The sequence below is a fragment of the Odocoileus virginianus genome, chromosome 1 (assembly GCF_023699985.2).
Source record: "Odocoileus virginianus isolate 20LAN1187 ecotype Illinois chromosome 1, Ovbor_1.2, whole genome shotgun sequence".
Taxonomy (NCBI): domain Eukaryota; kingdom Metazoa; phylum Chordata; class Mammalia; order Artiodactyla; family Cervidae; genus Odocoileus; species Odocoileus virginianus.
Window position 1 is genome coordinate 91,374,867 of NC_069674.1, and position 7,232 is coordinate 91,382,098.

The 7,232-nt window shown below is 36.8% G+C and overlaps 1 pseudogene; it reads left to right on the plus strand.

Annotated features, from left to right (window-relative positions):
- The first annotated feature begins 4,635 nt into the window (after positions 1-4,635).
- LOC110124681 (large ribosomal subunit protein uL24 pseudogene) lies at positions 4,636-5,117 on the plus strand (annotated as a pseudogene).
- The last annotated feature ends 2,115 nt before the right edge of the window (positions 5,118-7,232 follow it).

The window sequence follows — 7,232 nt, forward strand, 5'->3', positions numbered from 1 at the left end:
TGAGGAGTAACAGTGCAAGTAATACCATCAGCCATTTAACTGTTGGGTTCCAAACGTCGCTAGCAAACTCATTTTCATGGCTTTGCACCTTTCTTTGCAAACTTATAACTTATTTGGGCCAAGAAACTGGGCTTGCACTTTCAATGCTGTCATTAATCCTGTTATATAAAAACAAGCTTGTCTGGCCCCTGAACAATTTAAAGACAAGACAGAATCTCTCTTTAGTCAGTGCACAATTATGAAGCTGTCCTGCTCAGAACACTTGGATCTCAATGTCTCCTGCTGAGTTTCTTTTTTTTTTTTCCCCAGAGTATTTTATGTTCACTCAACTTGTTACCGCCACATTCCTGATGAGACATGTAGATGAATACATACAGAATAGGAGTTGATTGAGATAGATAGCTCTGGGAGGAGATGAAGCTGACTTAATGCTGACTAAATGAAGCCCTTGGGAGATTTTCACAGGCTAATCCTAAATGATACAAGCAACCCACAGAAAGTGATCTAAGGCGTTCTACTTTTTTCCTTAGATGCAAAGAGTACATTATATTAAGTCAGTAGGCTGCCCCCATAAACCCTTATCAATGCTTATTCATAGTCACCAACCATGCCAACACACTATATTCCCTTTTTCACACAGGTCAATTCATAATGTATTTATATACAAGTTTCTTACATGATTTTTTTTCATGTCTTTGTTAGTACTTTTACATTTTCTCCTCTTCATAATTGTTACTATATGATGACAAAATATTTATCCACTTATATAGATTTAACATTGACTCTTTTCAGTTGTTTCCGATACTCTGCTACAGATAACATCTCCTGGCATGCAAATTTTTCTAACGTTAAATTCTTTCCCTTAAAATGAGTGTTTGGAATTGTTGTTATTTAGAAAAAGACTACTTAATTATGGCTCTTGAAAGTTACTGCCATGGTTCTTCCTAAAGGAGATCAAGTTCCCTGATAGAGTAACACAGAAGTGTTGTTTTCACTATGCTTTACCAAGGGAAGACACTTTGCCTAGAATTGCTCTTACTAAGAGCTAATGCGCATTTAGGACTTATACATATCAGACACTATAGAACATTTTGGTGTATTATCTCACTTAATCTCAGATAAACTGTATGAATAAGTGCTATTTTATCCCTATTTGATAGCTGAAGCAACTGAATCCAGAGGCAGAGTAATTTACCCAATTTCACAAAGCCTTTAAGTGGAATGAAGGCACATCTCAGTTGTGACTGGCCAAAATCCATGCTCTTAACCTGTCAACTGTGCTGTGTATATTTCTTCATAGATATTGTTCAAATTTTTTTTAATTTACTGGTCATGCTCTATTATTAATCTATGCTTTATATATAATCTATATATACAGCAAATATAATCTATAAAGTACTAATCTATATTTTATATATAATCTATATATACAACAAATATATCAACCTGCTTCTTCCTTCATGTTCCAAATCACTGGTCTACTATTTTAAAATTTAAATTCTAAAATCTAGAATACAGACATTATGGGGGATAGTCGAAGAGGAAGTGGAGCTCATCTCTCACCACAAACACATCAAAAATAAACACATACACATTCCCCCAAAAAAAACTTTAAAATGCATCTACATGTGAATAATTCTCACTGAAAACTAACTGGCAACTGGCAGAAGGACACCACCACCATCAAGCCCTCCATACAATCACAGCCCTAAGAAAGATGTATATGTAATCAGGCAGAGAGGAAAGGAAAGCAATCATTTGGAAACTTTGCTCCTGGAAGGGGACTAAGAGGAAAAGGGAGAATACATAGATAAACAACCATCCTGGCAAGTGAGTGGTGCTTTTAATGGAAAGAGCAAGGGAAAACCTCTGAAAAAGAATGAAACAGCTCTAATTTACAAGTCAAAGAATTCAAAGCATTGGTAGTAAAAAACGTTAACTGAAATGGGAAAAACAATAGATGAATACAATGAAAATTTTGAAAAGGAACTAGATAATATAAAAAAGACCCAACCAAAAATGAAGAATTCAATCACTGAAATGAATACAGGAAAAGGAATAAATAGAAGACTAAGTAATATAGAAGAATACAAGTGATCTGGAAGACAGAAAATGGAAATCACCCTATCAAAACAACAGAAAGAAAACAGATTTTAAAAAACTAATACAGCCTAAGAGATCTCTGCCATAAATATTAATCACACCAACATTTTCACTATAGAGGTCCCAAAAGGAGAAGAGAAAAAAAAGGGATCAAAAATATATTTAATTAAATTATGGCTGACAACTTCCCAAACCTAAAGAAGGAAGCAGATATCCAGCTACAGGAAGCACAGAGGGTTCCAAACAAGATGAATTCAAACAAACCCACACCAAGATGTATTATAATTAAAATGGCAAAATTTAAAGTTAGAGAAAATACTAAAGGCAACAAGAAAAAAAGAGTCATATACAAGGGAATCCCTATAAGGCTACCAGTTAATTTTTCTGCAGAAACTTTGTAGGTCAGTGGGGAGTGGCATGATATATTCAAGAGATGAAAGCAGAAAACCTGTAACTTAGGATATTTTACCCAGCATGGTTATCATTTAGACTAGAAAGAGAAATGCTAAACTTTTCAAGCAAAACTAAAGAATTAAAGGAGTGTTTTAACTGAAAATACCCTAAATAAAAAGGGTTTTCCAGAAGTGGAAAAAAACTAATAATCTATAGTCAAGGAAAAATCCCACTAGGAAAGGCATTATACAGTGAGGACTGAGAATCAACACTTAAATAAGCCAGTACAAAGATAAAAGAAAAAAAAATTAAAATCAACTATAACTACAGTTGTACTATTCATATATTATATTATCCTATATCATATTATACTATATTATATATAACATATGATAATGTTCTTTGCAGCCAAAGCTGGTGAAGCTCTATACAGTCAGCAAAAACAAGACCTGGAGCTGACTGTAGCTCAGATCATCAGCTCCTTACTGCAAAATTTAGGTTAAGTTGAAGAAAGTAGGGAAAACCACTAGGCCATTCAGGTATGATCTAAATCAAATCCCTTATGACTGTACAGTGGAGGTGATGAATAGATTCGAGGGATTAGATCTTATAGACAGAGTGGCTGAAGAACTATAGACAGAGGCTTGTAAAATTGTATAGGAGGAAGTGACCAAAAAAATCCTCAAGAAAAGGAAATGCAAGAAGGCAAAGTGGTTGTCTGAGGAGGCTTTATAAATAGTTGAGAAAAGAAGAGACATGAAAATCAGGGGAGAAAGGGAAAGATAAACCCAACTGAATGTAGAGTTCCAAAGAATAGCAAGGAAACATATGAAGGCCTTCTTAAATGAACAATGCATAAGAAATGGAGGACAAACAATAGAATGGGAAAAAAACAGAGACCTTTTCAAGAAAACTGGAGATATAAAGGGAACACTTCATGCAAGGACAGACACAATAAAAACAGAAATAGTAAGGACCTAACAGAAGCAGAAGATACTAAGAAGAGGGAAAGAATACACAGAACTGTACAAAAAATGTCTTAATGACCCAGATAACCATGATGGTGTGACCACTCACCTAGAGCCAGATCTCTTGGAGTGTGAAGTCAAGTGGGCCATAGAAAGCATTACTATGAAGAAAGCTAGTGGAGGTGATAGAAATCCAGCTTATCTATTTCAAATCCTAAAAGATGATGCTATTAAAGTGCTGCACTCAATAAGTCAGCACATTTGGAAAACTCACCAGTGGCCATAGGGCTGGTAAACTCAGATTTCATTCCGACCCCAAAGAATGGCAGTGCCAAAGGATATTCAAATTACAGGACAATTGTGCTCATTTCCCATGCTAGTAAGGTTATGCTCAAAATCCTTCAAGCAAGGCTTCGGCAGTACATGAATCAAGAACTTCCAGATGTCCAAGTAGGGTTTCAAAAAAGCAGAGGAACCAAAGATCAAATTGCCAACATTTGTTGGATCAAAGAAAGCAAGAGAATTTCAGAAAAATGTCTACTTCTGCTTCACTGACTATGAGAAAGCCTTTGACTGTGTGGATTGCAACAAACTCTGGAAAATTCTTAAAGAGATGGGAATACCAGACCACCTTACTTGCCTCCTGAGAAACCTTTGTGAAGGTCAAGAAGCAACAGTTAGGACCTTACATGGAACAACTTACTGATTCAAATTTGGGAAAGGAGTATGACAAGGCTGTATATTTTCACCCAGTTTATTCAACTTATGTGCAGAGTACATCACAAAATGCATGTCACAAGCTGGAATCAAGATTGCTGGGATAAATATCAATAACTTCAGACATGCAGATGATAACTACACTAAAACAAAGAGGAGCTAAAGAGTATGTTAATGAGGGTGAAAAAGCTGGCTTAAAAATCAACATTCAAAAAACAAAGATCATGGCACCAGGTCCCATCACTTCATGGCAAATAGGAGGGGAAAAATTAGAAGCAGTGACAGATTTTCATTTCTTGGGGTCCAAAACACTGCATATGATGACTGCAACCATGAAGTTAAATGACATTTGCTTCTGGAAGGAAAGTTATGACAAAACTAGATAGCATATTAAAAAAAAACAAAAGCAGAACTGGAAGCAGCCTGCAGATCTCTTCCCTTCTGTGGCCATAGCTGAAGCACCAGCAGCCAAAATGAAGTTCAATCCCTTTGTGACTTCTGACCGAAGTAAGAATCGAAAAAGGCATTTCAATGCACCTTCCCACATTCGCAGGAAAATTCTGTCTTCTCTTTCTAAAGAGCTAAGACAAGTACAACGTTCGATCCATGCCCATCCGAAAGAATGATGAAGTTCAGGTTGTAGGAGGAGACCACAAAGGGCAGCAAATTGGCAAAGTGGTCCAGGTTGACAGGAAGAAATACGGCATCTACACTGAACCAGTGCAGCAGGAGAAGGCTAATGGCACAGCTGTCCATGTGGGCGTTCCCCCCAGCAAGGTGGTTATCACCAGACTAAAACTGGACAAAGACCGCAAAAAGATCCTCGAACGTAAAGCCAAATCTCACCAAGTAGGAAAGGAAAAGGGCAAATATAAGGAAGAAACAATTGAGAAGATGCAGGAATAAAGTCATCTTGTCTACAGCTTTCAGTAAAAACTGTCAAAGTGAAAAAATAAATAAAAAATTAAAAAATTAAAAAAAACAAAAGCATCACTTTGCTGACCAATGTTCGTATAGTCAAAGCTATATTTTTCCAGCAGTCATATGTGGATGTGAGTGTTAGACAATAAAGAAGGCTGAGCACTGAAGAACTCATGCTTTCAAACTGTGGTGCTAGAGAATTCTCTTGAGTGTCCCTAGAACAGCAAGGAGATCAAACCAGTCAATCCTAAAAGAAATCAATCCTGAATATACATTGGAAGGACTGATGCTGAAGCTGAAGCTCCAATACTTTGGCCACCTAATCTGAAGAACTGACTCATTGGAAAAGACCTGGATGCTGGAAAGATTGAAGGCTAAAGGAGAAAAGGGCGACAGAGAATAAGATGATTAGATAGCATACCGACTCAATGGACATGAACTTAAGCAAACTCTGGGGAGAAGTGGATGAAAGGAAAGCCTATCATGTTGCAGTCCATGGGATCACTAAGAGTTGGACACAACTTAGTGACTGAACAACCACAGCAAAACTACAATAAATAGCTAAGGGTTAAACATGAAACTGTAAAATATGACACTGGAAACAAAATGTAGAAGAGGAGAGTAAAAAATATAGATCTTTTAGAATGTGTTTTAATTTAAATGACTACCAGTTTAAAACAAGTAAATATACTTTTAGGTCAATATATACAAACTCCATGATAACCACAAATCAAAAACCAACAACAGATGAACAAAAAAGAAAGGAACACAAACATACAACCACTGGAAAAAATCTAAACACAAGGAAAGAAAGAAAAAGAAATTAACAGAGAATTTTAAAAACAACCAGAAAACAAGTATTAAAATCATGATAAGTACATACTTATCAATGTACTTTATGTATTGACAATAGACTAACGCTCTGACTGAAAGATACAGAGTAGCTGACTATATTAAAAAATAAGAGCTTTCAATTTGCTGCCTCCAAGAGACTTGTGTCAGAGCTAAAGACACACAGACTGAAAGTGAGAGGAGGGGAAAAGATATCTCATGTCAACAGCAATAAAAAGATAGTGGAGCAATACTCACAAAATACTCAGACAAAATAAATTTTAAAGCAAAGACTACAATAGAACAAAAAGAAATACATTATATAATGATAAAGGGATCAATAAAGAAGAGGATATTATAGTCATAACAAATATATACTCAATATCAGTTCAGTCAATTCAATACTCAGTCGTATCCGACTCTGCAATCCCATGAACCACAGCGTGCCAGGCCTCCCTGTCCATCACCAACTCCCGGAGTTTACCCAAACTTGTCCATTGAGTCGGTGATGCCATCCAACCATCTCATCTCTGTCGTCCCCTTCTCCTCCTGACTTCAATCTTTCCCAGCATCAGGGTCTTTTAAATGAGTCAGCTCTTCACATCAGGTGGCCAAAGTACTGGAGTTTCAGCTTCAGCATCAGTCCTTCCAATGAACACCCAGGACTGATCTCCTTTAGGATGGACTGGGTGGATCTCCTTGCAGTCCAAGGGACTCTCAAGAGTCTTCTCCAACATCACAGTTCAAAACCATCAATTCTTTATAGTCCAACTTTCACATCCATACATGACCACTGGAAAAACCATAGCCTTGACTAGACGGATCTTTGTTGACAAAGTAATGTCTCTGTTTTTTAATATGCTGTCTAGGTTGGTCATAACTTTCATTCCAAGGAGTAAGCGTCTTTTAATTTCATGGCTGCAATCACCATCTGCAGTGATTTTAGAGCTCAAAAAAATAAAGTCTGCCACTGTTTCCCCATCTATTTGCCATGAAGTGACAGGACAGGATGCCATGATCTTAGTTTTCTGAATGTTGAGCTTTAAACCAACATTTTCACTCTCCTCTTTCACTTTCATCAAGAGGCTCTTTAGTTCTTCTTCACTTTCTGCCGTAAGGGTGGTGTCATCTGCATATCTGAGGTTATTGATATTTCTCCTGGCAATCTTAAGTCCAGCTTGTGCTTCTTCCAGCCCAGCATTTCTCATGATGTATTCTGCATATAAGTTAAATAAGCAGGGTGACAATATACAGCCTTGATATACTCCTTTTCCTATTGGGAACCAGTCTATTGTTCCA